Source organism: Lathyrus oleraceus, chromosome 4 (genome assembly GCF_024323335.1).
Source record: "Lathyrus oleraceus cultivar Zhongwan6 chromosome 4, CAAS_Psat_ZW6_1.0, whole genome shotgun sequence".
Taxonomy (NCBI): Eukaryota; Viridiplantae; Streptophyta; class Magnoliopsida; order Fabales; family Fabaceae; genus Lathyrus; species Lathyrus oleraceus.
This window is the reverse complement of record NC_066582.1, coordinates 158817437-158828912: the sequence shown is the minus strand read 5'-3', so window position 1 is coordinate 158828912 and position 11476 is coordinate 158817437.

Below are 11476 nucleotides of genomic sequence, written 5' to 3'. Positions count from 1 at the left end.
AATCTGACACTTATGGCATTTCTTCACATATTTGCAGCAGTCAGACTCCATTGTCAGCCAATAGTAGCCTGCTCTCAATATCTTTCTAGCCATGGCATGTCCATTGGAATGAGTACCAAATGAACCCTCATGGACCTCAGTCATCAACAGGTCTGATTCGTGTCTATCCACGCATCTGAGCAGCACCATGTAAAAATTTCTCTTATAAAGCACATCACCATTGAGGTAGAAACTTCCTGATAATCTTCTCAAAGTCTTCCTATCCTTCACAGATGCCCCAGGCGGGTAAGACTTGCTCTGAAGGAAACACTTGATATCATAATACCATGGCTTATCATCCTTCACTTCTTCAACCGCAAACACATGGGCTGGTCTGTCCAAGCGCATCACAGTGATATTGAGAACATCATTCCAAAGTCTAACCACAATCATTAAAGCAAGTGTAGCAAGAGCGTCTGCCATCCGATTCTCATCTCGAGGAATATGATGGAAGTCAACCTCAGTAAAGAACGTTGAAATCCTCCTCGCATAATCCCTATATGGAATGAGGTCAGGCTGATTCGTCTCCCATTCACCCTTAATCTGATTAACAACGAGGGTCGAATCACCATACACATCAAGATGCTTGATCCTAAGATCAATGCACTCCTCCAATCCCATAATGCAGGCCTCAATTCAGCCATATTATTCGTGCATTTGAAAGTTAGCCTTGCTGTAAAAGGAATGTGTGTGCCATGAGGAGTAATAATCACTGCCCCAATACCATTTCCATATTGATTTACAGCGCCATCAAACACCATACTCCATCTGGAACTAGGCTCTGGCCCTTCGTCGAGCGTAGGCTCGTTGCAATCTTTCATTTTCAAATACAGAATCTCCTCATCTGGGAAGTCATACTGAACTGACTGATAATCCTCAATCGGCTGATGTGCCAAGTGGTCAGCCAAAATACTACCTTTAATAGCCTTCTGAGCTCGATACTCAATATCATACTCAGATAACAACATCTGCCAACGGGCAATCCTCCCTGTTAAAGCAGGCTTCTCGAAGATATACTTGATTGGATCCATTCTGGATATCAACCACGTCGTATGATTTAACATATACTGGCGTAGGCGCTTAGCAGCCCAAGCCAAAGCACAACATGTTTTCTCAAGCATTGAGTATCGAGACTCACACTCAGTGAACTTCTTGCTCAAGTAGTAAATAGCATATTCTTTCTTTCCTGATTCGTCTTGCTGACCAAGGACACAACCCATTGAATCTTCAAGAACAGTCAGATACATAATCAATGGTCTTCCTTCCACGGGCGGAGACAGGATCGGAGGCTCATACAAATACTCTTTAATACTATCGAAAGCTTTCTGGCAATCCTCGGTCCAATCATGGGACTGATCTTTCCGGAGGAGCTTGAATATTGGTCCACATGTGGCAGTCATGTGGGATATGAATCTGGAAATATAATTCAAACGACCAAGAAAACCTCGGACTTGCTTCTCAGTTTTGGGCGCAGGCATCTCTTGTATTGCTTTGACCTTTGCAGGATCAACCTCAATACCTCTTTCGCTGACGATAAAGCCCAATAACTTGCCGGAACGGACTCCAAATGTACACTTGTTGGGATTCAGACGGAGCTTATACTTTCTCAAACGCTGAAAAAGCTTCAACAAGTGTTCTACATGTTCAACTTCCGTTCTTGACTTAGTGATCATATCGTCAATATATACCTCGATCTCCTTGTGCATCATATCATGAAACAAGGTGTTCATAGCTCGTTGATACGTGGCTCCGGCGTTCTTCAAACCGAAGGGCATCACTCGATAACAAAATGTTCCCCAAGGTGTGATGAATGTTGTCTTCTCCATATCCTCGGGTTCCATCTTAATCTGATTATATCCGGAAAATCCATCCATAAATGAGAAGACATTGAATTTAGCTGTATTATCTACCAACATATCAATGTGTGGTAGAGGGAAATCATCTTTCGGACTAGCTTTATTCAAGTCTCTATAATCCACACACATCCGGACTTTTCCGTCTTTCTTAGGCACGGGCACAATATTGGCCACCCATTGAGGATACGTAGAAGTCACCAGAAACCCCACATCAATTTGCTTCTGAACTTCCTCTTTGATCTTTACTGCCATATCAGGATGAGTTCTTCTGAGTTTCTGCTTCACAGGCATGCACTCAGGTTTCAAAGGTAGGAAATGTTGCACAATATCTGTATCTAGATCAGGCATGTCTTCATATGACCAGGCAAAGACATCAACATATTCTCGTAGCAATTCAATCAACCCCTTCTTAACAGATTCTTCCAAGAGTGCCCCAATCTTCACTTCTCGCACACAATCTTCAGACCCCAAGTTGACTGTTTCCAGATTCTCAAGATGTGGCTGAATGATCTTCTCTTCATGCTCAAGTAGACGGGTAATCTCGTCAGGAATCTCTTCAACATCATCTTCTTCCGCTTCAAATACAGGGAATTCAAAGTTGGGAGATGGTGTTGGATCATTATGTTCAACGGGTTTGATCAACCTGCATAATGTTTTTGGATATGAAAGCTTTAGAATTCAAACAAGGCAAATCATTATGTTGATGAAAAGATTGATTTTATTCTTATTTTTGAGGTTTTGTGTGATCACCAATTTCATGCAAAAAAACGAAAAGGGAAAATAATTGGAAAAACAAATATTTAACTTGAATCTATTGAATGAAAATATCATGGTATTTATGCGCCAACAATGTCATCACTCCTCCTTTTGGCATGGGAGGAGGGTTTTTAAACACAATGAACATTACTTTGACTTATGGATAACTGTTGGAATATCCACAGCGACCCAATTATTGCAGATTCCCCCAGGGATGACGAAGTTGCCAGAATCCTCTTCGTCCTCTTCCAAGATGGCAGCAACCTCCTTGTCCTGACCAGTATGGATGAAACCTCCACTCTTGAACAACCCTTGCGTATTAGAAACCCCAGATGAATAACCTATGCTGGCCCGGGACTTGTTGTCTTCTAGCTCGATCATTTTCCCTAATCCAGCGGTTGCACCACGCTCAATGGCCAACTTTGCATCTTTGTAGGAAGCAAATGAAGGAGTTCTCTTCTCAATAGGTTCAGCAATGGATAAAGCTTGGAAAGGAGTTCCAACTTCATCCTCAGCATCTATATATGAGAAGGAAGACAAATGGCTAACCAGGAGAGCCCTTTCTCCCCCTACCACCACTAGCTTCTTATACTTTACAAATTTCAATTTCTGGTGTAGGGTGGATGTCACAGCGCCTGCCTCGTGAATCCATGGTTTGCCTAGGAGACAACTATACGATGGGTGAATATCCATAACCTGGAAGGTAATCTGGAAATCACTTGGTCTGATTTTGACTGGGAGATCAACCTCACAAATCACAGTTTTGCGAGACCCATCGAAAGCCTTCACAACTACTCCACTCTGCCTCATGGGAGGCCCTTGATATGACAACTTTGAGAGAGTGGATTTTGGCAATACATTCAATGATGACCCAGTGTCCACCAGCACATTGGACATGGCGTCTTCCTTGCAACCCATAGATATATGCAATGCCAAGTTGTGGTCTCTTCCCTCATCGGGGAGATCAGAGTCACAAAAACTCAAGTTGTTATAAGCAGTGATGTTTGCAACAATGCTATTGAATTGTTCTATCGTGACATCGTGATCCACATATGCCACATCCAACACCTTCTGTAGAGCCTCTCGGTGTGGTTCTGAATTCAAAAGCAATGATAACACATATATTTTGGATGGCGTTTGTAGAAGTTGGTCTACCACGTTGTACTCGCTTCTCTTGATGAGCCTCAACATCTCATCACAATCTTCTTTCATGTTGCCACTCGGGCCAGCAGAAGAAAAAGTTTTTGACCTAGAGGAGGGCTTAACAACAAGTGCCGGATTCGGGGTGCTCACAGCATTCCTAATCGGGCGTTCAACAGAATCAGCATCAGCTCTTCTTCGAGCATCAGCTTGAGGCTTTGGCGGTGCTGAAAATACACGACCACTACGAGTCAAACCGCTAACATCAGCAATATTTACAACAGATGAGGAAGGCAAGGACACCTCTTTCCCATTTTCCACTTCTACAACATTGTAGCGATAGGGGACCGCCTTTTCAAAAGAGTATGGTACTGGTCCGGCCAGTTTAATGATGAAAGCAGGAGAAGCCTTCTGCTTGCTACCATCATACTTGATGACAACAGGCTCGGGTATCCGGAACACCGGGGAAATCACGTTGACCTCATCAGCATCTTCGTCAACATTTCTTTTTTGAAGGATCTCAATAACTCCTTCATCCAGCATTTCTTGAACATCTTTGCGTACCTGGCGACAACCTCTTTGATTAACAGAACAGACTCGGCATCTATCATGGTCATGCTCATAATGAATATAATCACATACCAAACGATGCATCTCGACCAGAGATTGTCGAATATGACTGACGTATTTGACTTTGTATTTGCCAGGACAACCCTGGACCATGTTGACAGATTTCCCATGCTCGGGCAATGGGTTCTTCTTCACGTTAGGACTTACATCCTCGAAACACAGAATGCCACACTTCACAAGGTCTTGAACTTTGGTCTTCAAAGGGTAGCAATTCTCCACGTCGTGGCCGGGAGCACTAGAATGGTAAACACAGTGTAATTCGGGCTTATTCCACCACTGAGGGTTAGTAGGTATAGCCGGTGGGTCTCGCGGAGTAATCAACTTCCTCTCTATCAAAGAGGGATATAACTCTGCATACATCATCGGAATAGGATCGAAGGTGACCCTTTTCCTCTCGTAACTTGTGCTGGTTTGATTACTGTTTCGAGGCTGGTAGGCTTGCTGTTATGGACGGTGCTGTTGTTGTTGATATTGCGGATGTGGTTGTTGTTGATTGTTGTTATGTTGCTGGTACTGCTGATTATCTCTGAAGACAGGTGCTATATGAGCCACCTGGTGCTGGTTACCGGCGGGGCGCACGGTCTTCTTCCTCACAGAGGGTCTTCTTGGTTTCATATGGGAGGTCACAACATGTGCCTCTCCATCTTTCTTTTTCGCAAATGCCTCATAACATTTGGCAGAGCCTTCTTCTCTTGTCAGACACCCTTCCCTAACCCATTCTTCTAGACGCATCCCCATATTCACCATCTCGGTGAAGTCAGAAGGAGCGCTAGCGATCATCCGCTCATAATAAAAAGAACTCAAGGTCTTCAAAAAGATCTTAGTCATCTCTTTCTCTTCTAGAGGGGGCACGATTTGTGCTCCTACCTCTCGCCACCTCTGGGTGTATTCTTTGAATGTTTCTTTGTCCTTCTGGGACATGACCCTCAATTGATCCCTATCGGGAGCCATATCCACATTGTACTTGTATTGCTTGACGAAGGCCTCGCCAAGATCGTTGAAGGATCGGATGTTCGCACTATCTAAACCCATGTACTAACGCAGAGCAACACCGAACAAACTGTCCTGAAAGTAGTGAATGAGCAATTGGTCATTGTCGGTCTGAGTCGACATTTTCCTGGCATACATGACCAAGTGGCTGAGAGGGCAAGTATTTCCTTTGTATTTTTCAAAGTCAGGGACCTTGAATTTCACAGGGATCTTCACATTAGGAACCAAGCAGAGTTCGGCAGCAGATTTGCCGAAAAGATCCTTTCCTCTGAGAGTTTTCAATTCCTTGCGAAGCTCAAGAAATTGATCGTTCATAGCGTCCATCTTCTCATAGACATCTGGGCCCTCAAACGGCTCAGAATGATAGATGGTGTCATCTACTCTGGGCAGAGTATGTACGGCAGGAGGAGGAACAACAAGGACCGGGCTAGATGCCGGCATAGAAGCAAAGGTGGGAGCAGGACCCTCGAGCATGAAATTGGGAGGCATCCCCCACGGGAATCCGGCTGGCATGGCCGTTGGAGCAAAGTGTGCATTGTCTGCGGGCACAATCGAGGAGACAATCTCAGAGATGACTGTCCTCTGGGGAGGAGTTGAAGGTGTCGGAGAAGACTGGCTCTGGGCAGCCATGAATGACTCCATCAAGGCACTTAATTTGGCCACTTCCTCTTTCAGCTCGCGGTTCTCTTGTTCCAAATGATCCATCAGTCTTAAAATGTTGGCTCTGGTGTAGTACCGGTGAGTCAGCTTGTCTTCAAAATAAATGAAGAACACAGAGTTAGACCACAGGACAAGAAGCCGGGAACAAAACCTGCTTATGCACATGATGCATGCAATGCTGGTGCACATGATTTGTTTTTTCTTTTTATTTCAAAGGAACTTTAGGGTTCTATTTGCAAAGTTTGAAAGTATTAAACACTTATTACATATGGAAATATCTCATCAAATAATATCTGGAAACATTTTTACACTAAAGAAGTACAGTTTTGGTAACCAAATATAATACAAGAGAGAAGGGAAATAAACATCTTATGGATGCCTAGAAGCAATAATCCAAAGCCCTGGACACAGGAAGATAAGATGCACGAAGCCTTTTCACCTCCCTCTCGTAGGCTACCTCCATATCTGCCTTCTCCTTGGCGAGTCGATCGTACTTCCTTTTCCAAAACTTGGAAGACTGAGGAAGTAGAGAAGTCCATGCATCATCAGGATCATCAATAACCTGATGTTCGAGGAACTCTATCAAAGCATCCTTCTCATTGATCTGCTGAAGCAACTCCTCTCTTTCACGGATCCAAGCACGTGATCGGTCTTCGTCTCTCAACTCCTCTACTCCTTGGTCAGGGAGGGTTGAAGGCCCAGCCATAACCAAAGGTGTAGGTCTTCGATACTCGTAAGGCATGAGATACTCAGACGCTCTCTTCCTAACCCAAGCAGTGTAAGGCTCCATAGCAACACAATTATGAGGACCTAACTCTTTCCTTCATTTCCTATGAATCTTGCGCCAAGCGCGGACCATTCTGCCCTTCAATTTTTGGGGATCTTTACCCTCTGATCGCGACTTTAGGAGTCTATCGGGGTACTAACTGCAAGTGCACAGTCTAATCGCGTAGTTTTAAAAGATATCGATCCCACAGGGACTTAATGAATCGATCTACCGTTTTTCTAGGGTTACTGCATAAAGCTAAGGCGTTTGATACTTTAATGATTAGGGGGAAAAGTACAACTAAATTTGGATCTATCTAAAATATCAAATAATATGGATATCAGTATGTAGTTCGTCGTAATTGGGGAATCAAATCTTCGTTGGTCTTTTTCTTAATTTTAAAATAAGTCTTTTCAGTAGACACTATTAATTAAAAGTCTTTTCCTCAAACTCTCGCTCTGTTGAATTAGACTATGACTTTATATTTTAACGTACGCTCTCACTATTTCGTTAAATCTAAAATCACTTTTGAAAATAATAGAATCTATGGAAACTCCTTTTGAGAAAATACTAACCGTTTAAACGCCCTCGTCTCAAACTCTCGCTCTGTTGACTTAGATTATATGATTAAACTTAAATGCTTAACTCTCGTCCTCACATTTAACTTTTAAAAATAATTTTTGAAAATGATTAGAATTTAATTAACCTTAAAAATTGCTTTCGCCCTGATTTAAAGTTAATGTTCAATTTACACTGTCCAGTTAAAAACTCAAACGTCGTTCTATTGATTTTAACTTCTTTATGTCTTTTACTCTCGTACAAAAACCTTGGTATTAACTTTGTAAATTGAGACCAGAAAAAGAGTGATTATATTCTGAAATAAATTTAAACAACTCAATTTTGATTCCTTTATTCCGCTTACTTTACATACCGATATCTAAATTAATTAGCCAGACATGATAAACATGGATAAACAATAATCATGCATAAATACGGCCATATCTAACAAACGATATATATAAACAGCGGAACAAAGCATATGTAAATTAAAACTATAAATCAATTAATTAATGAACCTGTAAAAATACTAGAAATCTGTGGTTCTATCTCCTACGCTTCGGTGCTCGAACACTCCACCACAAGTCGGTTGGATTTGTTCTTCACAATTCTCGATCAGATAGGAAAGTAAAAACAAGGAAATAAAATACTATGATCTAACGTAAGGTTAAATCCAGTAAAAATTACACAATAATTTCCGGTGTAGAAACTATCGTGAGAAAATAAATTGTATGCTTCGGAAATTAGACTAGAAAAGAAAAGAAGAAATAAATTGCTTGAAAAATTAGAATGCTGGAAAAATAATGCTGGAAAAATTGTACGGAGAAGAGAGAGCTTCCATTGGCTTTTATGAGGTTTATTTATATTCACCTCCCAAAAATAACCGTTTCCTAGAATGGGTCTTCAGTGTGGTTCAAAACGTCTACGAGTGCATGAGAGAATTTAGGGGAAACCGTCCACTCCGTTACGCACGTAAAGCCTAAAATATAGGATGGAATGTGTGACGTCCGTCACACTATGTGTTACGGTCGTAACACTAGGTTTTAGGAAGTGGCGATCCGCACGTGCTTGTTGAGGTCGTGACAACAATCTTTTTTTTTGTTCCAAGCGTGGCCTGGGCTTTGGTGCTTCATCTTGCTGCTTTTCCTAGAAAATCTTCTTTTTGCACCCCTTTTCTTTCTTTTTCACATGTGCTTTAAATAATGATACCTGAAATAAATAATAAGAAAATACCGAGTAATATCGAATAATATAAAATAAATTGAATCAAATAACGATATAATTTAATTAAATCAAGTCTAAAAATGTGATATAGTTTCATGTTATCAAACTCCCCCACACTTAGACTTTTGCTTGTCCTCAAGCAAGAAACAATGTAGCAATCGATTTTTTTTTTAAAATATTAGCCAGATGAAATTTCCAAGCACACATCAATTCATATTAGGTTGCAAGTAAATCTCGTTTAGAAATAACCTGAGTTTAATCTTAACATCAAAAACTACCGTAACAACACTAGATAACCCCACCTTATGCAAACCAGTTCGAGTCATGCTATTATAGCTCAGCCTAGTTCTTTTACTCTTATTTCACCCGTTTTCATTCGAGCGAAATCACATTAAGCCCTTTATCTTTTCGCGCACATAGTGGAGTGACCGGTTAGCGATTCTGATCCCCTTTTAGTTTGAAGTTTTGGTACATAAGTTAGATAACTTCTTTATTTAGTCTATTGCAAATTGCGGGGGATCGGACCGTAGTCCGCCCTACCAAGTTCAGCACCAGGAACCGCTGAACCAACTCACAATGGATCGTTCATACTATGTTTTTGTAGGGTCCGCAACCTTTGGATTAAATGATCGGGTAAGGATCACCTAACTTAATTAGTGCATTTCCTGATTTTTAATATGTTGTTTTGGGAATCATTCACTTGTATTCATCAGCTCTCCACGTAGTTTGCTATTAAGATGGTGCCGACTTCTCGTATAAACTACTCGGGGTTACTATAAAACTAAAAGTTCAAGGAATTGGTATAATAAGTACTTAAACTGATCTAACATGCTGAGGTTTTTAGAGTGTTGGGGCGGTAATAATTTTGTCTTAATTTCACTCAAGTTTTATAAAATAGGCAACCTTTATACTTATTGAGTGTGTTGAATTTTGTTATGGCTCAAGAAAATTGAGGAGAATAGATAATAAAAATTTTCACACTAGGGACTTGACTTAAGAAAAAAATTGTTATTATTGAAAGGGAAATAACATACTTGAAAGGGAAATAAACATACTGATAGGAAATCTTAACATGACTGAAACAAAGTTTCCCCCTACACTTAAATAAAACATTGTCCCCAATGTTTCAAAAAAACGAAAAAAAGGAAAAAATGGTACTCAAACTCAATTCTGCCTGCGTCCTCTTGTTCTCGGACCCGGTGATCGTTCGCGTACTGCCAAGTCATCAAACCTGTTAAGCAAGTCAGTGAACCTCTGGTCGGTTATTGCATTCCTCTCTTGTTGTTGTTGTTGTTGCATCTGGCGCATCAGTTGCATTACTTCGTTATTCTGCGCATGCATGGCATCAAGCCGTTGGGCTTGATGTTCAATAGCATCCATGATGTCATCATTTGTTGCAGGCCTTCTTCTTCGACGACGTCGGGAGGATGGACCAGCTACATTATCGGAAGGATTATGTGGGACCGAATATTGTTCAGGACCTTGATCACCTTGCTCCATTTCATCAAACTCGTCTGGGGGCGGGTTTGCTTGTGTAGGCATGGTAGGTTCGGGAGCATTCAAATCGTAGATGAATCTTTGTATTTGCTGAAAAGATGCAGTGTAGGAAGAATAATTCTTTTGCGTTAACTTTGCTGTTGTTGGCTCGTCCAAAGATGGTGTTTTGCAAAATACGGACAAAATACCGGATAGTGGGGTTGTGTATGTGTGAAGCAAGTAATGCATCCCAATTGGTGGTTACCACACCGGATATTTTTCCAAAAAGTTCGAATGCGACCGTGTTCCACTCTGAGTTTGGAGGGATTCTCGGGTGGACATCGTCTCCTTCAGGAAAACGTAGCATGGCACTCAACTGTTCTTGAGATAGTGCGTACTCAGTGTTGAACATACGGAATTTTGCGACACCGGTTAAGTACTCGTCCTCACCGGTTGGAGTGCTGTATGAATAAGAGCTTAAAAACTCCAAGGTGAGTGATGGGTATGTTGGGTGATTTTGTGTGCACAGAAAAGTTAAATCAGATAGCCTAAGCAGCCATTGCACACCTTGATGTAATCCCAATTCTTTTAAGCAATTGAAATCTGGGTACCTGGTAGATGTGACACCGTGTTGCTGAAACCGAACAAACTGCTCCCGTTGATAGTTACTATCTTCAGTTCGGAAAATAATATTTCCAAATTGCATTTGATGTTGGTTCTCCGCCATTTTGATTGGTAGGTAGAAAAAAGGAGAAAGGAAAAGGGGATGAATTTTTTTTGTATAGAATGGTTTTTGGAATGATGTGGTGTAGGAAGAAAAATGTGGTGGAGGTATTTAAAGAAAGAGTTTTGAAATTGGGAGGAGAAGTTGGTGAGAAAAAAATTTATGGGGATAAAGGTGAATTGAAATGGGGGTAACGGTCATGACATAACGGTAAAAAACATTTACGAGAAAGCAAGTTGTCACGTTCGTGACAGCATGCGTGACGGGCGTCATGGGGGTGTGGCGACCGTGACAGCATGCGTTACGCTCGTCACACCTCTGATCATGCAACGGTCAAAACGTTCGTGACATCATGCGTGTTTAATTATTATTATATATTTTTTTGGTTTTATTTATTATATTTGTTATTTTTATTATTTTGTTTTTTTATGTCATGGATGCTACTTTACTACACCATAGAATATATATATTTTTCTCTAATAAGCAAAAATACAGGTGGTAGTATACAATATTATGAGTAGTGTATACTTGTACGTGATCAGAAATTTAGCATGTAAGTAGTAGCATACAATATATATCAGCATTGGTAATTTTAGACCGTGCATAAATCAAAATGAAATTTAATTTAACCAATAATGCCAGTAGCTTCATAAAAAT